Source organism: Dipodomys merriami, unplaced genomic scaffold, assembly GCF_024711535.1.
Source record: "Dipodomys merriami isolate MVZ:Mamm:240054 unplaced genomic scaffold, mDipMer1.0.p SCAF_42, whole genome shotgun sequence".
NCBI lineage: Eukaryota > Metazoa > Chordata > Mammalia > Rodentia > Heteromyidae > Dipodomys > Dipodomys merriami.
The window spans coordinates 9,010,516-9,038,056 of record NW_027205826.1 but is presented as its reverse complement, the minus strand read 5'-3'; positions in this window follow the sequence as shown (position 1 = coordinate 9,038,056).

Below are 27,541 nucleotides of genomic sequence, written 5' to 3'. Positions count from 1 at the left end.
ATGGAACCCCTTGTCTCTCACACTTGTGCCCCTACCCATCTCCCCTGGTTCTGAGAATTGAACTCGAGGCCTTGAGCTTACAAGGCAAGCACTGAATCACTTGAACCATCCTTCAATGCTTTTGCTTTTAGGTTGCTTTTCAGATAGGGTGTCACATTCGCTTTTGGCCAAGCTGGCCTCAAATCACCATCTTCCTGTCTCCCCAGCCCACGTATATTTGTCATGTCTTTTCTCATCCCTTTGAAGCACGAATAATCTCTGTCTTCCCTTGACTTTCATGACATCAGCAATTTTAAAATCTTGCAACCTTGCTCTTTGCTGACCATCTCTCAAGTTTTCTTTGTCTGATGACCCCTAAAGCGTAGATGTAAGTTGGTGTATCTTTGATAGAGAGGTGACAGAGACCATGCGGTGTCCCTGTATCCTAGCACATGATTACAGCTCTGAGTCTGTGGTAGGTTTTCTCTGTGTAATGATTAAGAACTTTTGGGGTTGGGTTTTGGTGATGCTTTGGCCCAATGTAATTATATCAGTAGATGGATCCATGGATGGCTATTGTATTCATTGGTCATAAACCACTAGTATATTGTATGTTGTATTGCCCAAAGAATCCCAGATTGGACAAGTGGGAGGACCTTCGGATTGTCTTACCCTTTGCTCAGATCTTTGAGTATCTCCTTGATTTGTGCAGCAATACAATGGTTCAGCCTCATCTCTTACTTTCTGTGGTCCAGCTCTGAAAGTGGCCATTCCTCTAAGGAGTGTCGACTGTGTGTAGCAGAGAATTATTCCCATAAGCAGACCTGGGAACTAAGTGTGTTCATGGCTACCGAGGTATTATTCTTATTGAGCTGTGTACATAGATTTAAGCAGACTGACATACAACACACACACTTGCTGATATAGCACATGTATTCAATAGCACGAGTTTCCATTATCTCCATTTTCAGCTGAATACACAGAGTTTGTTATGTTTTCTCACTATTTGTGGTGACAACTTGGTGACAATATTTTCTCTCTCTGGATATAATTGTCATATATCACAGCCACCTAATTCTTGTCTGGATGCCTCCTCCTGCTACCCAGCCCTCACATTCCATATTGGGTCTCTTCCCAGGTATGGATGGATGTCCTGTATCACCCTTTGGGCCTGGCATTTGACCTTGGGCCCACTGTGGCGACTGCTCTAATGGCTTTGGACCTGAGGTGTTCAGGAAAGGATGGGAGGAGAAGGAAGGGAAAGATGGAAATACAAACCAGAACTGGGCCTTTGCAGTAACCATTTAGTACCAGAATGTATGAAGCCATGCAGGAAATTTGCTTTTTTATCAGCTCTATTTCTAACCTTTCCTTTTAACTGATACCCAGAAACATATACATACAATGAAAGCTAGGGTAATGAGTCTCATCTCTGTTAGAGAGTTCTGTACCACACTGATCTCACACAATTTCTGTCTTTTATGTGTATGGATCTTCTCTCTAAACTCCAGGCCTGGCTCCTTGCCTTCCTACATGCCTGCCTCTGGGGAGGAGAGAGCGTCATTCAGTGAAAGGAAGAGGGAAAAGGCTCTGGACAGAACCTCTGCTTCCTCCTCTAAGCCATCTCTAGGCCTTTTCTACTTCTCCGTGGCCTCCATCCCAGGCTGATCTCTCAGCCCCACCTTCCCCTTTTCTAAGGACCCATCTTGCTCCCTTCACAAAATGCCTGGGAGTCGTGAAGAATAGGCACAAGAGGGAAAAACAGCATCACCCCTGTCCCTGGCCAGCCGGGTTGAATGCCAGGGGGCTACAATCCCAGCCTCGCTCCAATCTCACGCTGCTGCTGAGGGCTGGCAGAAGATGGGGTCCACCGTTCTATACACAGAGGACAGACCCTTGGGCACTACTGGAGAGTGTGTGATCGGCCTGCCAAAGCAAAGGATCATCTCCATCTGCCCTCAGAGCAAGTTCTACTTTGTGATACCATGAAAGGCTCCCTTTTACCCTCAGTCATCACCTGGTATGCCTTTAGGCAAGGCCCATTGCCTGTGCTGTTATTTGAGACATTTGGGGAAGGGGATAGAGAAGGTGTTACTAGGGGGTGACATTCAGGCAGGAGAGAAATCCAGCCACCTCATCCATCCCTCAGGTGACAAATGACAGCTGTGAACATTAGGTTTAGATACGGGTCCCTCCATGGGCCTTTTGGGGGGGGGAGCATGAATTTGGTTTGGGAGGACAGGGAAGGCTCACTTTCTTCTATGAATCACAGGAGAGAAAGAACATGGGTCTTTAGAGACTTCTAAACACCAGAGCTAGAGGATACAGCAATGTCCACAGGGAAGTTCAAGGGACCGTTTTCCACCTCTACCCCGCTGACACCTTTCCCTGCTCCAAGATCCTTGGGCCGTGTAAAACCTTCCCTGGGGAACACAAGAGGCATGGTCATAACTAGTTAAACACCATCATTAAAATTAGTTAATTAACTTTGTGGTAACGCTACTTTTCTTCTTCTCTGAAGTGGCATGTTAGCATCTTGTTAATTAAATTTCCAGTTCCAGCAGAACTGTCATGAGGGTTTCTGGGGAATCCTTCTTTCTGGGGTGGTGGTGGGGTGAGGGAGAGGTGGTTCAACAAGCAAACAGGCTTGCATCTTGTCTGGGGCCGAAGGCCTGTCTTTCTGGACGAAAGTTGAGAAGGGCAAACAGAATATTCCTTAGCGATCTATGCCTTAGTAACTTTAGCCAAAAAGAATTTTTTTTTTCAAGTTAAAGAATGCTTGGCTAAATTTAAATTTCTGAGAAATCACCAGTCATTTTCCTTTTTCGTGTAAGTGTATCTCCCCAATCGCACAGGACATTGCTTTTACCTGTTCCTCACAATTTCCTACTTAGCAGCGTGTCTTGTATTTTCTCTATAACCCCGCATCTATGTGTAACTTTTGACTCACAGCTCCAGGAAAGAGAGCTTTCTCCTCTCAAATCAGATTGTTCTGTAATTATGGAATTAGCTTTGGGGGTTGTCTTCATTGTTTCGGTCAGCTCTTCTTATTGTCGCCATCTCACAAGACTTCACCTTGGAGTCTTATTAACACAGATAGAATGACTCATGTGTATCCACGAATGTCTTAATTGTTTAAGTGTAGGGTATGCCCTGTATCAGGGGCTGTGTGGAAAGTTGGAGACATGAAAAGAAATACGACACAGACCTTGACCTCAAGGAACTTACTGCTTGGAACGGGGGTCTAATGGCCTACCATCTGGTTTTGTAAATAAAACTTTATTGGAACATAGCCACACCTATTTGTTGACACAGTGGTTATAGCTGCTTTTAGTGACAGTGGCTGAGCTGAGTGCTTGTGACAGAAACCGTGTGGCCTGAAGCCTAAAATATTTACTTTCCGTCCCTTGACATCTAACTTCGCTGACCTCTGACACTGAAGAAGGACTAGTCAACAGCATGAATAATAGATGGAGAGAGAAAAGGCAGAAGCACAAAGAGGAGGGTGCCCAAGTCTGTCACCATGAGGCTGGAAGCATCTATCGGAGCCGTTGATGTCGCCCAGTTTGAAAAAGACTGGACGCAGGGTGGGCACGAGAGAAGGGCTTGTGTTCTGAGCAGATGCAGCCACAAAGAGCACTTTCAAGGATCCTACGTATATCCAGGGTCTCAATATATTGAATTCACTCAGGTCATACCTGGTCCCTTATGTCATGGATGTACCAGGACTTGAAATCGGGATCCATATTTGATTCAAGAGTCACGAAGATGGAGTTAATTCAACATCCCAAGACTGGGAAAAGGAAGAGGAAGGGCCAAGATTGTAAGTCAGAGTGAGCCTGTCTAAAGTGTCCATCTTCAGGACCTTCCAAACTCCCAGCGCGAGATACCTGTGTATGAGGATGTGAGCTTCTAGCACAGCTCACAGTAAAACCGTGATTCTTAGTGTGACGCATGTCTCCTCAGAGGGCCACTGGACAATGCCTGGGGAATTTTTAGTTGTTTCAACTGTTTTTTTTTTTTCTTGGCAGTACGGGGAGGCTCGAATTCAAGGCCTTGGACTTGCCCGTCAGGTTCTCGGTCACTTGAACCACCTCCCCTCTCAGCCCTGATGGTTGTTGTTATTTTTCAAATGGGGTCTTATCTTTGTGTCTGGGCCATCCTGGACTGCCATCCCCCTATTTATGATTCCTGTGGAGCTGGGATGAAAGGTGTCCATCACCACACCCATCCTTTCTGATTGGTTGACCTGGGATGGGGGCGGGAGTATCTCGTGAACATTTTATACCCAAATTGAATTTCTCCTCATCTCTCCTTCCCTGGTAGTGATGATGATCAGATTACATGATATCTAGCCAATAGAAGATGACTCTGTAACTGAAAGGAATAAACTCCGGAGATGTGAGGTGGCCAGGATGCACTCTGAAGCACATTGTGCCACATACATGCAGCCAATCCCGAGAGGCTGTACATGCACGCTTCCAATTGGATAACCTTCTAGAAATGGCCAAGCTGTGGTGATAGCAGCTCAGTGGTTGGGGGCAGGGGAGGGAAGGGAGAGGGGCTGCAGATGGACTACACGGGGCACTGAGAACTTTCTCCAGGAACACTTTCATATTGTGAACGTAGGGCCAGTCTCACAACCCATGTGTCAAAACTCATCAAATTGTTTGTGTAAGATGGCGACTTTGTAAGTTGTATCTCCACAAAACCAATTGGAAAAATCCACTTGACACCAGCCTCCTACCTCTGTACATGATTCTTTTTTTTTTTTTTTTTTTTTTGGTCATTTGAACTCTGGGCCTGTGTGCTGTCCCTCAGCTCTTCAGCTCAAGGCAAGTGCTCTACCACTTGAGCCACGGTGCCACTTCCAGTTTTCCTGGGCTGGCTTTGAACCATGATCCTCAGACCTCAGCCTCCTGAGTAGCTAGGATTACAGGAATGAGCCATCGGCGCCTGGCAGTACATGATTCTTGTAGAGGGATGCTGTCCCTGTCCTGTTCCAAAACTTCCCATCACTCTTTCCCACTTCTATTATTACAATTCAATCACCACAGTGAATTTGGCTGTTTTTACATGTTGTTCTTTATTTTTTTTTTTTCCATGCTGGTACTGGGGCTTGAACTCACAGCCTGGATGCTTTCCTTTAGCTCCTGTTACTCAAGGCTAGCACTCTGCCACTTGAGCCAGCCCTCTACTTCTGGCTTTTTGACAGTTAATTGGACATCAGGCTGGCTGGGATGTTCAGCTCTCAGCCTTCTGGGTAGGCGGGATTACAGGAGTGAACCACTGGGGCCTAGCTATGGTGATGTTATCATCAGAGAATTAAATGAAAAATAAGTCAGTTATGAGTTTTCAAACAGCCGTTGAAGGTAAATTCATACTCATGGTTACATCCTTTCCTTAGCTGGCATGCGGGTAGGCGTGCTATCCTTGAATGTTCTGCCTGGACAGGGACGTTGTTAACCGGGTCTGACCCTGGTCTGTACTTGGTCATCTTCATTTTTGGGACCTTTTGGGGGATGCTTGACTCTGATCTTGGTTGAATCATTTAAAGGAAGGTGACAACCATTGGTTCTGGCCCCTTTGAGTTTTGACTGGCTCAGTTCTGTGCCTGGAGCCAGAGAACATACATCCCGCCCATCGGGTCTGCTTCCAACTGGGACTATGTCCACTCCCCATAGCACTTTGCTTCACCCTTACCTTCACAACCTGCAAAGCCTACTTGGCCACTTCCAGACCCCCTTCCTTCCTGACTGTCAATGTGGTCTCCAGATACCATGCTTCTTTTTCCCTCCAGCCTTTCAACATGCAGTAACACCTTCCTTTTTGCTGGAGCTTGAAGAAGACACGATTTCCTGGGAAATCAAACCAGGAGATACTTAAGTGTGCTCTGCGGTGTTCCTAAAACCAGCTCGGTCTCTGCCTTCTCCTCAACTCTTCGTGACTAGAAGGATCCAGTGTGGGAGTTGAGCCTGTGAAACTGCTGGACTCCTATCTCCACGCCTGCAGTGTCTGTTCAAGCCAGAAGGCTCTCCTCTAAGCCTGCAGGCTCCTTGCTGTCTGACCCATGGCATCTATCCTTGCTTTGAATTACAAATTGACCTGGAAGCCAAGCACTAGCCCAATGCATCACAGCCCTCACTGAGGAACAAACTGAGCTGCCAGACAGAAGGATTTGGCAAAGAAAGCCCATGGACATCTGAGAAGCAGTAAGTTTGAACCAAGGTGATTGTGCGTGTGTGTGCATGCATGCACCTCTACAAACAGCTTCACTCTGAATGGAAGCTAGGCATTTCTCTCCACTGCTTTTCCCTTTCGGGATCAGCGGGCCTTGTTGGGGTGGCCTTGGGAAGCATGGCCCGCCGTGTGATGTGGCACAGAACTGGTGACTGAGCTGGCTTCCTTTCAAGGAAGGTCACTGCCATTGCTTCAACTACCTTTGAGTTCTGATTGGCCTGGCTCTGTGTCTAAGTCACAGAACGTACTGTTGATCCAAGGTGGTGCTCTTGAAAATGAATCTTTGCGGGACCAAATGAGACCAGGGGAAAATTACATGAGGCAGCACTTGTAATTTTGTACTCACAGGTAGGCAATTGGCTTCTCTCCTCTCCTAGCTCCAATGTGCATTCACTTACACACACACACACACACACACACACACACACACACACACACACACACACACACACACACACACACACACCTACAGTTTTATTCACAAGTGTGTAATCAGCCTCTCCTCTCCCAGCACCAACACACACACACACACACACACACACACACACACACACACACACACACACACACACACACACACACACACTCTACAGTTTGGTTTGTCCGATAATTGGCATTTTTGTACTGGGCAGGGAAACGGCTCCTTGGGAACAGCATGATCCCTCATCTTGGATGCCTCAGGTCCTTCTTCTTGGACCACAGTCCCTGTGGATATAATGTGGATGTCATGGATGATTTTGTAAATGCGGGTCTTAGAAACCCAGAAGCATGAAACAAAAGATGCTCATTCTTTGATTGTGTTCTTCTACCCATTCATTCATGGATCCATTCAAAGCACCTTCTGGGAAACACATTGTTGATTTTCCCTCTCTCTCTCCAGTAGTCCTGAGAGATTGTGGTTGGAAGGAAAGCCCTGGTGTGGGAGTTGGGAGATGAGGCCTGGGCTCACTCTTGCCGACTCTCCAGGTGACCTTGCTCATGTTGTTTCCTGTCTCAGAGCTGCCTGTATCTCCCCTGAGCTCCCTTGCACTTGGGGGTGGAACTGGTATCCACACTACGCTCCTTCCAGGCTGATTCTCAAGGTTCTTCCTCTTCTTTATCCTCTGGTCCCCTCCAGATGAGGGAGAGATGAACAGATGAGGGAGACAGAGAGAACACCAAGCAAGCAGAATCCCTCCAAAGCCGAAGATTTCCTACAGCAAGTGGGAAAGAAATCATCAGGTTTCAACCTGAACAGAACGGAGCAGAACAGAACAGAACAGAATGTTAATGCTAGTTCTTTGCCTTTTGAACCCAGCTGGGTGTTCTCTGTCAAGCCAGAGATGTGGTTCAGGATGAAGACTGCCTCAGGTATACATCACCTTGGCAACGTTTAGGCAAACTTGTTCGGAGGCCCTGTGGTGGATATTATGGGGTAGCTTTCCTTTCTTTTTCTTTCCTCTCCTAACACCAGTCTAAGTTAAAGAACAGGTGAACTGGATGAATGTCTCTCATTGTTGTTGTTGAAATTTTTAAAGAGATTTCTTACCATTGGCTATGTTCAACCCAGAAACAGTAAGCACTTAGCTAAGGTGTTAGCCAAAGGTAGACTGGGTCTTTGAGTTTTCATGGATAACCAGAGCATGTGACTTATGGGTCCTTGTTGAACAAGACCAGGTGTGTTGTTAGCAGATGAAAGATGGGGACACGTGTGTGTGTGTGTGTGTGTGCGCGCGCGCTCACATACGCAGGCATCCATCAGAAGGGGTGGGAGGTGGTGCTGGTGGTGACTTTAATCTGACGATCCATGTTCTCCTTTCAGATGCCTCTGTCTGCCCCAGAGTCTCTCAGTTACAGTCCTATCCAATGTCAATCAAGTTTTCTTTATCTGCTCAGCCAGGGTTTGGGTTGCTGTCTCTCAAATCCCCGAGGACACTCATATGCCAGTAGGATCCTGGAAAAACAGAATGAGCTCCTTCCAGAGGGGTTCAGTACAGAGGCAGAGATGTCCTTCACTCTTCCCCCTTCTGGGGGTTCATGCTAGTGACCTTCAAAAATCTATAGGTAAAGCAATGGAGTAGGATTTGGGGTGGGGGACACTTGTTTCTTTGGCTCTTGTATTTTATTGCTTTTCTGACTTGGACTTTTTGGTTGCGTCCTTGAAACATCGAGGTCATCTGCATGCAGATTGGCTCCCTGAACATCGGTGCAAGGGTTTCTGGGTCTCATCTTCTTAGAGAGGGTTTGCCATCTTGAAATTCTAATTGCTAGGGTTCCATCAGGGGCACTGGGGATGGTAATTCCCAGGTGGTGACTAGTGGAATGGGATGGAGCCAGTCCCCATTGCTCTTCTTCCCATCTCCCCTTTGAGGGCAAGCTTGTGAGCTAGAGATGGTAGTTCTTTTTTTTTTTCTGTTGGTCTTGGGGCCTGAACTCTGGGCCTGGGCGCTGTCCCTCCCTCAACTCTTCAGCTCAAGGCTAGTGCTCTACCACTTGAGCCACAGCACCACTTCCAGCTTTCTCTGCTTGTGTGGTGCTGAGGAATCAAACCCAGGGCCTCATGCATGCAAGGCAAGCACTCTACCACTGAGCCACCTTCCCAGCCCCAAAATGGTAGCTCTTTTATCGAATGGAATCAAAAGAGGATATTCTCCTCCAAGGATTAAAACATCTGAAAAGCAACAGCTTCTATTGTTGTGTTTCTTACATTGGCAATGGACAGTGCATCTAGAAATCCCACATGTCTATAGAAAATGTAAAGTTGAAGATTTTTAAAAATTCATTTGAGGAACTCATTACTGGAAATCATTGGTGATTCTTCTTTATTCTTCAGCTTCCCAGATTTTTCTGACTTAGGCTGGCTTGGAAAGCAGCATCTTGACTTTGGAAGAAAAAAAAATCAGAGTAAGCAAAAAAGGACATTGGCATCCTCCAAGTTCTCTCTTTTTTGAGATCCACTTAACAAATTTGGGATGTGTGGCCATCCTTTCCTCTCAGTCTCTCTTATTGTTACTGAGGTCACATTTCTTGTTTAGAACTGAAATATCCTGGGCAGAGATTCTTCTATATTTATTTCTATTTTAGAAGTTTCTATGGCACAGAAACCTGTAAGAAACCAAGAAACCAAAGCAGTATTTTGACCCCTGTTTCTGAAAACGCATTTGTTACTCAGCTGCACAGTCAGCAGCCTCCACAGGAGGCTGAGTTAATGTAATTAGAAAAACAACTACAGGGATGGATGCTGGACAGAGGGGGAGGGAATCTAATTTTACACCACAGAGCACCTTCGGGTTCCAGCTTTGAGTCCACGTGGAACTCGCAGGACTCTTTATGGAAGGGAACGAGGGACTTTTCCTATCTGGTCTTTTCTTAGGCTCTCACCACTCTTGGTTAGACTGCAGTGCGGTCTGGAAAGCCAAAAGTAGACTCTGTCTACTTCAGTCCTCCTTAGGGATAGCAGAGTAAGTCAAGTTGCTTATAAAGGAAAGATATAAAGGGCCTAGGGTTAGTATCCCCAGGGGTGTGTTGTGAGGACTGTACTGAAAAAGTAAGGACACGGTCCAAGCAAACACTGCTGTGTAGTCTTCCAGCTGGACAGGGCTCCTGCTAGTTTCTCTGGGCAGAGGGGAGATCCACGGTCAGATAAAAAGCCACTCATCACCCTCTGAGCAGCAGCTGGGCGAGGGGCCAGCCTGGGAGAACAATAATTTCCTCGCTTTTCAATTTGATTATTAGTTCATATTCATTGGAACCTGCGATGCTTCTAGCCTTGTAGCCAGTGTGTTAAGAGAAGGCGTCTGATGGGATTCGTTTTTTCCTCTTAGCCTTTCCCATTTTTCATCAAGCGAGTCAGCGTGTCACTAGTTAGGGATGTTGAGCCAAACCTCATCCCGTAGCTTTCTGTCCTCTCACCCTCTCCAGGCCAAACTGGCCCGTTGCATGGTCCCCTCCCCTCGTCTCCTCTTTCAATGAGGTGAATGTCCTAGTTGACTTCAACAAACTACTTGCATGTTTAACAAGTTGTTTTTGTATGTGTGTAGTGGTACTGGAACTTTAACTCAGGGCCTAGGCACTGTCCCTTAGCTTTTTCTTTGCCCAAGGTTGGTGCTGTACCCATTTTGAGCCATTAGTCCACTTGTAGCTGCGTCTCTTCTATTCTCTTCTTCTTCTTCTTCTTCTTCTTCTTCTTCTTCTAATTCTTCTTCTTCTTCTTCTTCTTTCTTCTTCTTCTTCTTCTTCTTCTTCTTCTTCTTCTCTTCCTTCTTCCTCTTCCTCTTCCTCTTCCTCTTCCTCCTCTTCCTCTCCTCTCTTCCTCCTCTTCCCTCCTCTTCTCCTCCTCTTCCTCCTCCTCCTCCTCCTCCCTCCTCTCCTCTCTCTTCTCTTCTTCCTTCTTCTTCTTATTCTTCTTCTTCTTCTTCTTCTTCTTCTTCTCTTCTTCTTCTTCTTCTTCTTCTTCTTCTTCTTCTTCTTCTTCTTCTTCTTCTTCTTTCTCCTTCTTCTCCTTCTCCTTCTCCTTCTCCTTCTTCTTCTGGTTAATTGGAGATGAGTATCATGGACTTTCCTGCCTGAGCTGGCTTTGAACTGCCTCCTCAGATCTCATATTTCAGGTCTCAGTCTTCTGGAGTAGCTAAGATTGCAGGAGTGAGCCACTGGTAGCTAAGATTGCAGGAGTGAACCATTGGTTCCCGGGTAAGCACATTATTTTGTACAGGTTTAGGATAGAAGTAAAAAGAGAGGGTGTTTAGAAGGACCCCCCTCCTTCCTTCTTCCACCCTGTGTGTCTGTTCTTAGTATTTACTGAATGATCACTGTCCGTTGGACTCAATGCTTTGTAAGTTTTCTTTTCTAGTTCTCATATCCTCCTGAAGACATAGCTGTTGTGGGCTCCATTTTACAAATGTGGAATCTGAGGCTGAGACCACTACAGACTACTCTGAAGGAAGACCTGAGAGTCAGGATGTATGTCTTCCCACGAGAGCTCTGGGAGGAGGGAGTCTGTCTGCAGGCCGTGTCTGTGGCTTTGAACCCTGGTCAGAGCTCTGCGATCTTAGAAGTCCAAAGCCAAGAGAGAATGACTCAGTGACATCTCTGTTGTCCTTCCAGAAGAGGACTGGGAGCTGAATATAAAGCTCAGGTTGGAGAAATGTTCCTAATTAGAGGTCTCACATGTAGGGTTTCTTGAAGCTTCAAGCATCCATTTAAGAATACATGCTTATGCTTGACTTGGCTCCTGACACCAACCTGTAGCTCTCTTATTTTCACATTGCATTTTTGAACAATGCCTTTTAAAAACCAAGTTACCATGGGTAGGAGCAGCTTAGATGCTCCCAGGAACAGAACAGCTTGGCCACCTGCTCAACAACATGTGCGGTCTGTCTGCAGGTTGGATGACGTCAGCCCCAAGGGAGCCCAGGTTGTGACCCTCTTTGAGGATTATTGGTTTGTTTGCTACCTGAGGTTGATTCTAATGAGGAATTGTTTCAGCTGTTCCATTTTGCCTATTCGAATGAGCCTTGGATGAAATGATTTGGCCATGACTAAGTGTTATAGCAGGAGTGGGGGGGGCTAGGGGGGGTAGGGGAGGAAGATTGCAAATGAAGCCAAGATTTTTGCAATGCATTGCTGTTTTTCCTCCTGAGGATACAGTGGGCTGAGGTTAATAGCCAGGTGCGGAGAAGTTTATAGACTGCCAGTAGTACAGGAAGCCAAGAGCAGGAGGGAGTTGATGGTAACAAGCAGGTATCGTCTGGGGGTATTTTATGGTGGGCTCAAGGTTTCCCTGAGAATGTCAAAGTCAACATAATTAAGTCAACTTTGCAAATAAATCACCCTGGTTCCAGAATATACCTATCATCCTAGGAGATTAAACAAACACGTTGCTAGGTCCTAGGGTTAGTACTAGATATTCAGTAGGGTCATATTAGAGAGGAAGTTGGATCATGGTGGAGAGATTTCTCCTCTCCTCCTCTCTCCTCCTCCTCCTCCTCCTCCTCCCTCCTCCTCCTCCTCCTCCTCCTCCTCCTCCTCCTCTTCTTCTCCTCCTTCTCTTCTTCCTCCTCCTCCTTCTGTGGGTTTGTGGGACTTGAACTCAGGGCCTGGGTGCTCCCTGAGCTCTTTTTTGCTCAAGGCTAGTGCTAGTACCTACCTCTTTGAGCCACACACACCATTTCTGGTTTTCTGGTGGTTACTTGGACATAAGAGTCTCACGGACTTTCCTGCCCTGGCTGGCTGCTTCAAAACCGTGATCTCGTCTCAGGTCCAGAAACTTCCTGAGAAGCTAGGATTACAGGCATGAGCTGCTAGCCATCTGGCTAAGTTTTCTTATTTTTCTTTCAGAAGGGGGCATAAATACTTGAATTTAGGTAGTCATGTTATGATCTGGAAGGAATAAGGAGTGCCCAGAAGGTTATTTCTGGTTAAGCCCATCCAAAAGAAAACTTTAGGGCAAGATGCAAATATCATTAGATGGAGTCCAGAACATAAGCAAAGCCAGGCCCAAGATGTTCTGAGTCTCTGGTAGGCTAGCCAAGAAGTCCTCTCTCCTCCAGTAGGGAGTTTTAACCATATGCAGAACCAATGACACAGAAGGAGCTGTTGGTACCAACAGCCATCAACCCAGCCAAGTTCCAGACTGCTCTGGAAGACATTTTTGGCCATGTACCTAGGTCTACCCTTGTAAGGTTTCTGGGTAGCTAGAAGTATTGGCTCTGATGGACTAAGCTCTAAATTGGCTTAGGCTGGGACAAGACAAGCCTGCCTTTTGCAAACAATTTATTCTGTGGGTACTTAGCAATCCTTGAACCTAGTCCGAATCCCTTCTTCATGACATAATAATGGTTTAGCTTGCGATGCTTCTTGTGAATTCTTCCCACCATACCTTCTTTGCACCATGCTGCAAAGAATAAGTGTGGGGTCACTATTATCGTTAGTCTGAGAGTTTTCTCCTAGACACACTGCCTCTCTAAGTCATGTCTTGGAGCGGAGCATTCTAGAGGTCGTGGGCTGATCAGCAGTCATAGTACTTGTTCTGTCCAGCGTAAGAAAAGTTATAGAATTCCTGGGATGTTATTTTCCTCATTGATAAGAATGTGGCTGTCATAGTTAATGTTCATCATATGCATACCTATGTCTAGCACTTTTTGTGTTTTTCCCTAATTGCCCTGATCAAACTGAGAAACTGTGCTGGGTAGTTTTTGTTTATCTTACAGACTGCCAATAGTTGTAGAAGCCAAGAGCAAGCAAAGGGGGTTGATGGCAACGGTTTCTTCTGAGATATTTCTAATGTTTCCCTCCCTCCTTCCCTCCCTCCCTCCCTTCTTTCTTTCTTTCTTTCTTTCTTTCTTTCTTTCTTTCTTTCTTTCTTTCTTTCTTTCTTTCTTTCTTTCTTTCTTCCTTTCTTTCTTCCTTTCTTTCTTTCCTCCTTTTCTCCCTTCCTCCCTCCTTCCTTTCCCTCCTTCCCTCCCTTCTTCCCTCCCTCCCTCCCTCCCTCCCTCCCTCCCTCCCTCCCTCCCTTCCTTCCTTCCTTCCTTCCTTCCTTCCTTCCTTCCTTCCTTCCTTCCTTCCTTCCTTCCTTCCTTCCTTCCTTCCTTTGTTAAATGTATATCTTAGTACTGGAGCTTGAACTTAGGGCCTAGCTGCTCTTCTTTAACTTTTTCATTCCAGTCTAGCACTCTGCTACTTGAGCCACAGCTCCACTTCTGGCTTTTTTCGTTGTTGTTGTTAGTAACTTGGAGATAAGTGTTCCATAGACTCTCCTGCAAAGGCTGGCTTTCAACAATGATCCTTAGATCTCAGCCTCCTGAATAGCTAGGATTACAGATGTGAGGCATTCATGTCTGGTTTCTTGTAGGGTATTTCATAGATGACTGGTAGATGCTTGAGAGCATGTCAAGGTCAAATGTAACTAAGTCAGGTTTGCAAATAAATCACCCTGGGTCCAGAAGAGGGGATCAAATAAACCGACTGTCAGGCCTATTCTCTCTCTCTCTCTCTCTCTCTCTCTCTCTCTCTCTCTCTCTCTCTCTCTCTCTCTCTCTCTCTCTCTCTCTCTCTCTCTCTCTCTCTCTCTCTCCCCTTTCTCCCTCCCCTCCCTCTTTTAAATTTTGGCCCTGTTTTGAATGCCCTTAGCCTTCTTGTTGGGCTCAGCAGTGAGGGGGAGGGGAGGGGAAGCAAGCAGAGAGCAATGCCCTTGAGTGACCTTGGGCTTGCTGCATCCCTCACAGAGCTCACAGGTGCCGTTGAGATGCATCTCACTTCTTTTTTCTTCCGCTAGAAGGGTGATGGTACACCTCACTATTTCTAGTTCTGGGGCACCACACTGTTCCTGCCACTCACCCAGTCCTTTTTAAGTAATGCCTACATCAAACTCTCTCTTCACTTACCCAGCTTCAGCATGCTGTGTGTCTCTGCTAGAACTCTGATCCATGCACATGTGGTTAACTGATAGGCTATTTATTTTACAGACATGGTTAGAGAGGCGAGCTTCCACATCTACTATGAGGCAGAGTAGGAATTCGAGCCCACTTTTGTCTGGTCTCAGCGCCTCATGCAATTCGTCACATTGGCAAGGTTTCTTTTTAGACTGGACATTTCTGGGGTCCTTCCCCATCATTTTCTGTCCCCCTAGGAAGTGACAATGCATGAGTCTACCTGCCTCCTATCCCCTAGTTGTTGGGTATGAGTTTGAACTATGAAGATCTGGTCTGGGATGCAGACCTTACAACTGTGTTCTCAAGGGAACACTTGGGCAATGATTGAGCCTGGCTTCGGTTCCTTATCTGAGGGACATAGAAAGCAGGGATTTCCCATGGGGCAGAGGGGTTACATAGGAGCTCACCTGGCACCAGGAGGTCACTTCCAGGAGGTGCAGATGGCTGGGTCACACACTATCCTATAATTCTTCAGAGCGGAGCCCTAAATGATGGAGGTGCATGTGATCCAGAGATCGCCAGGAGCTTACCTGGCTTCTTGCATTTTCTTCATGCTCTCTTCCACGGATGCCAATAGGCCTAGCTTGGTTGGCTAAGACAACCGATGTGTAGTTGGTGGACTATGCTGTTGGAAGAATTGGTGAATGGAGTAAGTGATCATCGTTTGATTGGAATCACTAAGCAAACAGGGGACAATGCTTATAAAACTACTTGATCATCTCTTGTCTTCTTTCAGAACAGAGTAAGGTCAAGACTGAGAGAAGAAATGACTGGGAAAAGAGTAATGCTAGAAATAATTTCTGGGGGGAAATCATAAACAGTAATAGCTACCATTATGAATGGGTAGTAGATACCACACATCACCTCAATTAATGTCAATTTTTTTTTTTTTTGCCAATACTGGGGCTTGAATACAAGGCCTCTTGCTCTCGCTTGGCTCTTTAAAGGTCAAGCTAGTGTTCTACCATTTGAGCCACACCTCCACTTCTAGCCTTTTGCTGGTTAATTGGAGATTAAACCAGCAAAAAAAAAAAAAAAAAACCTCACAGGGTTTTCTGTCCTTCAAACTATGATGATCCTCACATCTCATCCTCTTCTGATTAGCTAGGATTGCAAGCACAAATCACCATTGCCAGAATGATCCCCCTTTCACACATGAGGACATCAAGACTCCATGAGAAGCTGCATGTCATACACAAACTCACCTTTCTGGTAAAGGGCAGCATTGGCATTAAAAACCCAACCTCAGATCTTAGAACTCTGGTGATAGATCCAAAACTCCAGTTGGATGCCTACCATGTATAGGCTGCTAATCCTATCTTGTGGGCATGATCTAGATGGTACCCCAATATCCGGCCACACCTATAACCTCACCACCCAAGGAATTTTTCTCTCCCCCTGTGATCCCTTCTTGCTTGGTTCCCCCTTCTCAGAGGTTGCTTCTTGCCAGCTTCCTTTTCTCATTGTGAAATGGTTTTCTCTGTTGCTGCCTGCCCCAGCCCTTAGGCGGGAGGTAGTGAGGAGGATTCACTAGTGTTTGCCCTGACCTGTCTGTCACTTCTCACACTGCATGGCGGGCGGCGGGAGGGGGGGGGCAGGAGGGGCGGCGCTGTGTCTCTGCTTTATTAACCTTTCCAATTTGACATTGTGTACGTTTTATGGTCTTCACTTCCGACCCACTTTGCCTCAATTGTGTTTACCTTTTAATGCAACCCTAGAAGACTGGGGTAAGGGGGTTGGGAGGTGGTGGGTGGGGAATCTATTTTTCCTGCCAGATGTGAAAAGAAAAGAAAAGAAAAATAAAACATTACTCCCTGTGTACACTCCACATCTGGCACAGGTAAATAGGAGGGATGCCCAGATGCCAGCTACTCAACAGCAGTAATACTGTCCTTTGGGGTGGAGGTGGAGAAAAGTGTCTAACGCCAACACGTCCAGTATTTTAACATGCATGGGGTTCCCTGGGGGTCAGGGGAAAATCGATTCTGACGGTAGGTCCTGGTTGGAACCTGAGATTCAGCATTTCATGCCAGGGAATTGCAAGGTGATATTGTAAATAAGGCTCTTTCTCGTCGTCCGATTTCTCATATCCCTGTCTCCCTGTCCCTGAGATTGTGCTCACTCCTGAAAGCTTTTCTGGGGCTTCACCACCCACAAAATCTGGGGCTCTCTGAGTGTTCTCACCTTTTTTGGGGTTCGGGCCTTTTGTGGTTTAGGTTGGAATCTGTCTGCTGAGCCCTTCAGAGGATAACAGTTAGTTGTCACTGGCTGGGAGACAAAAGAAATGCATATTTTGGAGCCAGTTTTCCCCGAAACACTAATGGTACCTTTATCTCTGGGTAATTAAAGCTCTGACTGATGAATGCGTAATTACGTCTAAGCTGGACTAAAATGATCACCTTGGTCTTTCATCTTCAGCTGACTTCATTTAGAGAGGTAACAGTCTCAGCGTGCTTTGCAGAAGAGCTGCTCCAAGGTGTCTGCTTTGGGTGGGGTCACAGGAGGAGGGGGGTGCAGTCTGGTCACCTCCACAATCACTGTGGTGTATGGAACTCAGAGCTCTTGTCTCTGTCTCCATGAAGTAGTGACTTTTGGTGGCTACAGAGGCACTGGATGGACAAGAAAGTGTCAGGGTTTGCTAAGCTATGTGGTCTTAAGTCCCATGGACCCTGGTGCCCATCCTGTTTGGGGATGTTGCCACACACATGAAGTGACAGCCCTCTGCTTCTGCTTCAGCCCTTAGACTATGGTCTAAGAGAACACAGATTAGTTCTTCAGTCTGGCTTTCCTGGCCCCTAGCTCTGCCAGTGTCATTGTCATCTGTGACCTTGGCTTGTTCTAAGCCAAGCTTGATTTTGCCTTCTCTCCTCTTTTTGGGCAGTTGCCCCTTGAGGCAGCCCAGAGTGCCAGGGAAAAATCCTAGGCCTTGAAATAACCAAGTAAAACATGGCCCAAGAATCATGGTGGGACCCCTGGCTTCTAGATGCCAATGGGCTCCAAATACCTCCTCTTCCCTGCACAGACTCTGAAGGAAAGGACAAGGTTGAACTCTCTGAGGGTCAGATTTCTCTTGTATTAAGGCCTCCAAGCCCTCATAAGATGTATTCTATCGGTCTAGCACATGGGCTGGCTGTTGCTTTAGGAGTTCCCATTACAGGAGAGGGCCAGTGAATGTTCTCTGGGTGCTGGAGACCAACAAAACTGGCTTGCTGTTTCTGAGGGTTTTCTTCTCCCTGATGTGTCCTAAAACACTGTTGTCCAATCTGATGCCCTGTGGAATCCAATGGGATTTCAAGTTATTTAAATGGTTGACATGGGTCTGTCTGCCATGAGTGCTCCCTCTGATCTCTGTGAATACAGGGACAGTCATTTGAGGGGGGATTTGGTAATGGGAGAGACATCTGAAGGAAATGAGGAATGAGATGCTGGTTGGGTCACTTCCACTGTGTTTTGTGCTGTCCGTTTTCACGTGTCTATTTTTGCAGTAAGTAGTGTTCATATGTTTAAGACTTAGAAGGGTGATTACTGTTCTCTCTGTTTATATCACTGCTAACCGATCTAGGATTACCCAATCCCAATGAAAGACTGACAATACTATTCTCTGATGCTGGTGATCTGGTTGCTTTGGGGTTTGTTTGTTTGTTTTGTTTTATCTGTTTGTTTGTTTGTTTTTTTTGCAACCCACCTATAAATGTCTTGAATGCGTCTTTCTTCCTTTATAAGATGTTCTACTCTCAGCCTTGTACTGGCAACTATCTCTTGAAGTTGACAATGACCTTGCCCTTCATTGCCAAGTTCTGTCTTTTCTGATTAATTTTTCTCTTTCTTGTGTGACACATGTACTGCTGATGGGAAGAAGGATATAGATTGAGCTCCTTCTTCTACTTACCACTTTACCTCATTTCCCTTCTCACGCTTAACAAAATGGACTTCTTGATGTTATTACTTGAGAGATTACATGTAATGGTCACAATTTCAGCTCTGTCCTCCATGCTCTTCACTGTTTACACTTGAGTCTTTAGACTTTGCATCTCACAAGCTATAGACAGGTATAGTCCTGGCTGTATTTATCTAGCTATCTGGCCATGATCTCCAGTTCCATAAGTCTCAGGTCGTCTGTGTCCGTCTTTGAAATCTCATTCACTTTTTGATTGCTTTTTCCACGGTACCATCTCTCTTCAAGGAGACATGGCAATCACCTCTGCATTCCCTGTAATCCAACTCCACAGTGACTTAGTATCCAAATCCTACATCTTTTAAGTACTGACCACCCAGTCCTTCTTTCCCCCCGCCCCTGACCCCTGAGGTTCTGAACATCTCACATGTGGTTTCTTGAGAAAACATTTCTAATGCTGTCATGGCTAAGCCATTCTAGATAGCAAGTACAACTAGAGTTTTCTTCTGGAAATGCCTCTCTTCACTACATTTGTAATAGGACACATGCCTTAACTTGACTTGAGAAATTCTCCATGATTTCCATATCCTTCCAACCTGTTTTCCCACTGATCACCTACATCTCTTGGCTCAAGTCAATATAAATGCTGTGTTAATTAGGATTAGGTTCAATTGCCAGTAACACTATCAGTCCAAATAACAGTGACTTACACTACACAGAAGCTTACTTCCCCCTCTCATTTAAAAGACCAAGTACAGGCAGTCAAAGCTGTAATGATGGCTTTATTTCACAAGAAGCTTAAAGACCCAGGCTCCTTCTCTCTTGTTGCTCGACTTTGTGCGACCTCCATCTCAAAATTCACTTAAAATACCAATCAACCATTTCACACAAGCAAAGAAATGCAGAATTTAGCCAGAAAGAAGGGGGAAGGAGTACAGAAGAACACAACTTTTTCCTCTTAAATGCATATGGTTTCTACTTGGATCTCACTGACCAAAATTTAGTCACATGATCACAGCTAAGCATAAAGGGTGCTGGGAATTTGGGACCATATTTGTGTCTGGTTAAGTCTCAAGGCTTTGTTGCTAAAATGAGTAAGTAAAGATATTGGGAACAACGAATACTCCCCAGTGCAGCCAACTGTTTCTTTTGCTTTGTAGTCTGTGGACATTTTTGTTACTGAACTGTGGTTCATGCTTGCCTTCTTTGCCTGTTATACCTAAACACTACGTGTCAGAGAAATGACATCAGAGTTGACTAAATGCTATCCTGGGTTTATTACCCAATACTTGCTGTGAAATTTTGAACTCCATTCTCTCTAGGTCTCAGTGTCCTGCTCTGTAAAATGGGCAACAAAACTCCTGCTGAGGGTTCTATGGAGGGTCATGGGCTCACAAAGCTCTTAGGCATTTTGCATGAAGTTGGGACATGGAAACATGACAATCACTGTATTTTCTCAAAAGACTTCAACTCAAGTTCTTTTTCTTTCAGAGAATTTCCTATGCATTTTAGTTTAAGATAACTATTGCTTACTTTGAATTCTTCTAAGTATACCTGTACCATTTGAGACACTGATAAAATTCACACACACTGCTTGGGACATTTAAAAAAAAGTGGAAAGAATAGTGACTTTTCCTGAGTTGTTACCTTAAGTGATTATCTCTTTATGTACACATGCCCCACTTTTCTAAACTTGAAATAGATCTTGAAGATAATGGCCAGGCATTAAACAGGAAGTTTTTGTTTTCTACCCTTTCCTTTTTTAGCCTCTTACTATCTCCAGAGTTACCTAAGATAAAGGTTCATTTCATTCCTCCCTTGTCTTCTCCTATCTTTGATGATTTCTACAGATGTCCAAATAACTGAAGGCTATAATGACTGTGTAGGAAAAGATATTTTTTTAAGACTTGTCAAACTTGTCCGTTACTATGTTAAGGGTGAGCTCCAGGTAGACATGCTTTTTTCTCCCTTCTTTGTGTGTAGCATAACCCCCAGTGGAATTCTTGAAACAAAACAACAGTTTTTAAGAATGTGAGCACATACGTGAAGGGGTGAATGAATAGGGACAGAGTCTCGGGGTTTGTGATGACCAAAGAATTGACTCTGCCAACCACTGAGAGATCACAGACTCCACTCTAGGTGAGCCATAGACTCTACACTTTGGTTTGCAAATAACAATCTCATCCAGAGGTGATGAGTGGCTTTGATGATGCTTTGGACATGTGTCCCCATTTCCTCAAGGAAGTAAAAATTATCTGATTCTGCTGCTATCCACTAAATCTCTCCCTTCTCCCCCCCCTGCCCCGCCAAGAGAATATGATTACAAGATCAGATGTTCTCTGGAGTTTTGCAGCAGTTTGATTATGGTTCATTGTCTTTCTCTGATGAACACAATGGGGGGGGGGGTAGGATGGCCTCCCAAAGGCAGGCAATGAGGGCAGGTTTCCTCCAGCTCTCTGTCCCTCTAGCCTAGTTATGGTGTTATCTGTTTTGTAATAGAGAGGAAGTAGTGTCTTCAAGGATGGGATGCAATCATTCCACAACTGCACACTTGGCAGGAAAGCTACTCTGCTAATGCACGCCACGTGTTAGGCGGTTGGGTGCAAACACGACTTCACTCATCTCAAAAAACCAGATGTTCTTCCATGTTACAAAGGAATCAACTGAGTTTCAGAAAGTTTCACATGACTGAAGTGCAAAAGCAAGAAGATCTGAACCCAGGTTCATCGAACATGAAACTTTTATTATTTTCCAGTGGCAGCTTCTCCATGAACCATTCATTAAGGAAGAACGTGTTTCATACAGTGTAAGCATCACAAATTTGCACCATTAGGTCTACAAACTAGATGCAAACATACCTACAGTCATGTTACGTTTCAGTCATATTCTGGGCATTGTCTTTTCCCACCTCTTCCTCCCTGTACCTCTAGGACATGAACTTGATGCTTCATGTCCAGGAAGGTCAGATTGTTGTCCTGTATCTAGGTTCTTGAAAATAGGATTTAGGGCAGCCATTTATTTCATTGTTAAAAAAAATTTCTTTTCTTGCTAGGTGCAGGTAGCAATCCTCGCTACTCAGGAGGCTGAGATGTGAGGACTGTGGTTCAAAGCTAGAAAGTCTATGAGACTCTTATCCCCAAATAACTACCAGAAAAGCCAGAGTAGAGCTGTGGCTCAAGAGCTAGTCTTGAGCAAAAAACAAATCAGGGACAGCACCCAAGCCCTGAGTTCAAGCCCCAAGATTAGCATGTGCACGCATGCGCGTGTGCGCATACATATACGCGCACACATACACAAAAGATTTCTTTTCTCTGAAATGGTCTCTCCATACACAAAAAAGCACTGCCTGGCTTAGATGATAATTATAATCTGAGTTCCAGAAGACCAGCTTGCCGGAGACAAAGCAAAATCTCATTGACTCAGAAACATTTACATTCTCCTGTCTCTCTTTCTGGCACATATTAAATATATTTTATAGTTGGTAATATACACGTAGACCTATGACACATACACACATAATAAACTGAACAGATAAAGTACATTATTACGCCTGGTCTAGATCACCAAATAACCTGCCGGCTGAACAAAGGTTTTCTTTCCCCCCACTTTTTGTAGAAAGATTGCAGAGTGTGTGTCCCTTTTGTCTTGCTTTCTTCTTCTCCTTTCCTTTTCTTTCCCTACCGCCCTTCCCCTGCCCCTCCTTCCCAGGCTCCAGGCGCTCTCCTCTGGGCTGTGAAGCATTGCATTCCGCAGAAGGCTGAATCTTTGCAGCATTTCTATGTTCGGGTGGTTAAGAGGCGATTGTGAAGAACCCTGGGGGCCGACTGGATGGAGGTTGTTCCTGGATAAGAGGTCCTTGCCTGGGATTATGTGTACTTCATTTACTCTAATCTCACCTGCCCCTTTAGCTGGGTCTGTTGTTCTTGGGGCCCAGGATGGGTGGAAGCAGGTACAAGGAGAGTGATTAGCGAGAGCTCACCAGACTGAGGGGAAGGTGACAGTCCTGCTGGGGTGACCTGGAGAGGAGTTCAGGAACTCTGCGACTTGGATAGAAGGTGGTGTTTGAACAAGTCCCTGTGAAAACAGTCTAGCTTAAGGGAGGGTCTCCAGTACCTTTTGAGTTGCCAAATTTAAAAGGAGGCCAAACCAGTTGCTTGACATTTACTATGATATGAACAGGTCATATTACACTGAAGAGCAGGGCCCAAGTCCAGCATATTTTCATATTTCTCTCCTCTCACTCCCGATGATTCTAATTCATTTCTTACGCTCTTTTCCCAAAATTGAAGGTTCCTACTGAAGTTCAAATAAATGTAGACAGTTACGGATAAGAAAACTCAGTTTTGAAATCACTTCATCTGTTATTTATAAGTTTCAGTTATGAAAAAGATAGAAGCTTAAAAAAAAAGACAGGATTTTGTTGTGTAGCCCAGGCCAGGCTTCTAACTTGTGATCTTTCTACCTCTGCTTCCTTGGTTGCCAGGACTACAAGTATGTGCTATCATGGCCACTGGAAGTCACTTTGGGATAAGAATCAGAGGCTTTCTGTCCCATGAAAAGGATCTATCACTAACTACTTAACAGCATTAGTGTCCAGCACCAATGAACAAGTCACTGGCTTGTAATCAGCAGACAACTGAGGGAACTCCTTGTCACCAAGGGGAAGGTTAAAGATGTGACCCCGAATATGCTGTGCCTGTAGAACTCACCTTGCTTTAACTGGCTGCTAAGAGCAAATGAAACAATAGTTTCTAACCATGGCAGCGTACCAGGATTACATGGGGAACTTAGCAGAAATACAGTGTTTGGAGCACTTGCATTTGTTCTGTTTTTAACAAGGTCTCCTTGCACAGCCTGGCATAGGAGTCACATGCAGGGATCAGGGAGAGAATGGCAAGGAGCTGGGAATTAGAAGACTGGTAATCCAACCATGAGATGTAAGCTCCCTCCTATATTGGTAGCAAATAGGAAGGAAAGTAAAAGAATAGATCATTTCTTTTTTCAAAAAAAAAAAAAAACACATACCAAAAAACAAACCCCCAGATTAGTTATTGTTATCTATGGGAAGTAGAAAAGAAAGGGGGATAATGGATGCTTTTGAATCCAAGAGCCTGAGAGAATGACAATGTAGGGGAGGGAGGATCATGGAAATGATCTTCTGGGATGAAATAGGGATATTGGGAGTGGGAGCTGGTTTGAGAGAGGATAACACAGATATAACCGAATTTGGAAGAAAGTTTAGAGAGGAGGCATCAGGAAACATATGGGAGGGAGTTTAGAACTTGATCTACAGATATGAGACTATTACCATCTCTTAGACTGTGTGCTGCATCCTGTGTCTTCACCTCTGACTGAGCTTTGTACCTTCCATAGTCCATTATCCCCACTGAAGATGATTCTTTTTTTTTTAAGCAATAAATCAGGGTACAACAGCTAGTGTAAAGTAAATCAGTTCCCTGCCAAATGCCAGTAGCACTTCTTTTTCTGTTCAGAGTGCCTCAAAATGCGTTCTGTGAAACCAATAGATGGATATCACTTTTAATTTAGAAAGTAGTAGAATGTGGGAATGAGGGTAAGCAAGGGTAGGCAAGCTCAGTGATCGAGCTTGCCTATTGTGTATGAAACTCTGGGTTATATCACTAGCAAAGAAATAATAATAATAATAATAATAATAATAATAATAATAAATATTTGTGTGTGTGGAGGGAGTGGTCTGCGATTTCTCCAGGGAAATGTGTCTTCTATTCACTTTGAAAATACCTGTGCTCTAAGAGGGGGTAGATGAGGTTCTGTAAGGTTCTCAGGAAAGAACCTTCACCATAGGAATGTGCATTATAAGCTACTCCTATCAGCATCTAAGAGGCAGAATTTCCCTAACTTGAGTGAAAAATCACTATTTTAAAGAGTTTTTTGAGTAGCCAATTTTCTGCAAATTCCCCTTTGGCGATCATTTACTAGTTGCTATAAAATAAAATTGTTATCCTCTACTATAGGTAAATATCAAAAAGACACTTCGAGAGAAGAAATGAAGAAGAAAGGCCTTTTTTTAATAGGTGAGCCTGAGGAAAGGATTATTTCAATAACTGTGAACTTTGAAAGCACGTTTCAGTCACTTGAAAATAGTGTTGGTACTGCAAGCTTGTGGCTCCTGTAAAGAAAAGTTAAATCAACCTGTGGCACACCCAGAGTGCTATAAAATTACTCATGAGAAACTTGTTGTCAATTACCAGAGCCAAATAATAGAGCATATTTTTTCCCTCTCGTTTTTCTCTATCTGTCTCGGTCTCTGTCTCTGTCTCTCTCCCTATTATTTAAAATGCCACTTCTCAGCCAAGCAAGCAGTCCTGGGCCGGATGTGTCATTTCCCAGCAGGGTTAGGCAGGTCTCTGGGGCTCACCCTGTGGGTAAATGTATGGCTTAGCTGGAACTCTGGGTGATCCAGGCAGCCTCATGAGTAGCTCAGGACAAGAACTCAGTCATCTGCCTTCTTCCATTCCCTTTAAGATGCGGCTGATCTCTGGGACCCACAGTGGTTGTCTGCACCCCTGTGGGTGGATGTTCTAGTGACCTGGTAGCCACTGTGGTGTGCTGTCAGAGAGCATGCTGCCATGCCTTCAAATACTAATGTGATCTTAACATAGTATTATTTGATTAGCTGCATTGGATCCCTGAGGTCTGTATACTTTCTGACTCTTCCCCCACCTCTCTGTGGTATCCATCAGCTTTTAATCTCATGTGTTGCCTTTCCCTCTTCCATATCAAACCCACTCAGCTGGTATGCTGAGAAAAAGGGGAACAGAGTCTGAAGTCTGATGTAAACAGCCCTCTTCCCTGGTAGAGAAGAGGCTGAAATACCCACCCCACAGAGCAATACCACAGGACACCAAAGGAAAGGAGAGGGCCATCCTAGACTTCATCCATTCTGGAAAATGCTTGCAAAATTTACAAGAATGGCTTGCTGATGAAGCCAGAGCAGTTCCAGATTGTTTCCTGTCCTGTGGCTTGAGAAGATCCCCAACTCTCACTGTGAAAGGAATGGCTAAGATAGCCAGAACTAGTAAAAGCTTGTTTTAAGAGGAGAGGAGAAACTCTAGTTCCAGTGACATAGACTATAATTCTGGATATACCTTCAAATCTAGACTACTAGAGACATTCAACTTTGCTACTGAGTTGATCACTTAAAACATGAGGTTAATATTGTGAGATTCTCCAATTGTTAAGAAGAAAGGAAGAGATATAAGAGGGCACCAAATAATAAACGTATTGCATATATCATATGAGGGATGAGACAATTACTTATCATGCAAACTTCACTTTCACTAGGTCTATTTTGTATAACCTGTTCATACCTGTTTATGGATGTGGGAATAATCTGTTGCCCAATAATCACAGGGTTATTTGAATGATTATAGCTGGTTAACCTCCCCATTTCTTAAAAATGCCTATCTGTAATTTGTTGGTGGTAGCTCACCACTATTCTCCTAGCTACTCAAGAGGCTGAAATCTGAGGATCATGGTTTGAAGACAGTCTAGGCAAGAAAATCCTCAAGACTCTTATCTCCAATTATCCACCCAAAAAGCTGGAAGAGGGGCTGTGGTTCACATAGTATAATACCAGCCTTGACTGTAAAAGCTAAAAGACAGTGCCTTAGCCCCAAGCTGTTATACATGAGCGTGTGCGCACGCACGCATGCACACACACACACACACACACACACACACACACACACACACAACATCCATGAACTCAGTTGAGAAGCACATTCGTTTTCTACAGAGAATGCCAACTTTGCCATGATTTCTGAGGGTAGCTGACCTTTCCTTACTTCCTGTATGCCATTTTGTAGTTCTATGATGCACATCACACAGTAAGAGAAGTGTCCAGGGATCCTTTAGATGTTCACTTAAATTTCTTGTCAACATGAGAAGTTCAAGAATGAAGACCCTGTCACACCACATTTCAATCATCCGTTTATTAGTGAGATAAAAATGAAGAGAGATTAGGTCATCAGCATTGTCTAATTGTAATTGTCACCGCTCACCCCTGATGGATACATTTCAACCACTCATCATAGTATATAAGAAAATCTCTGGGAGAAATCAAGTATATGTTAGTACAACAATTCCAGGACTCTTGTTTTCTAAAGGCACAAAGTCCAAGCCATGTTAACAGGAGGAAAGTGTATCTGTCCATAAGGACAGGAGAGTAAGCTGTAAGAAAACAGCATTGACACTTGCTTTGATTTGAATTTCCTTCTTAAGTAACCTGCAAGTAAATCAGCAGCAGCTTTCTGTTATAGGTTTAATATAAACCTCAGCTCCTACCAGCTTTCCCACTCTTTGGCCTCCTTTCCTTCAGGCTGTCCAGGAGATACATGCATCTAGCGGAAGGTGAAGTTGTTAAGATGCAAGTAGGGAATGAAGAGGATGTGCGGCTTTCCTGAGAAAAGAGGATGGGAAAAGCTGTATTCATCCATTTTCTATTGCTTCTCCTCCTTTGTGAGCCAGGGTCAGCCAGGGCTCTGAGAGAAAACCAAGGGCAGTATCTTCAGCAGGTTATAAACTCGCTGTATCCTTCCCATGGAAGCCATGATCCCTTTGAATGGTGTCTTGTTTCCATCCCCTACTATATGTGATTGAGAAAGACCCAATAGAAGTGCAAGCCAAATCCACTCATGTCAGTAAGAGAAACAATAGCAAGAGAAACCCGCTTTAGTTCCTCTACAAATGAAGTGTTAGGACCTCTTTATCTACCTTGTTTTAGTGTAATTTTGTTTTCAGAGGATAATAGAAAAAAAATGCCTTCAATCGCCTATGAAAACAAAGCCTTTCTACATGGTTCTGTCATGATTGGCTAAGGAGTTAGAGGCCCTCTCCGTTTTCCATGTGTTTCTGCACTCTGTTGTAGTCATTAGTTGGATGTAAGTGGCTTACCCAAAAGTTTCCTTTCTTCATCTTCAAGTCTGGGACAGGTTGAGCTGGTTATTGCCAGCTTCTTGAAAACATTTCCAGAGAGGAG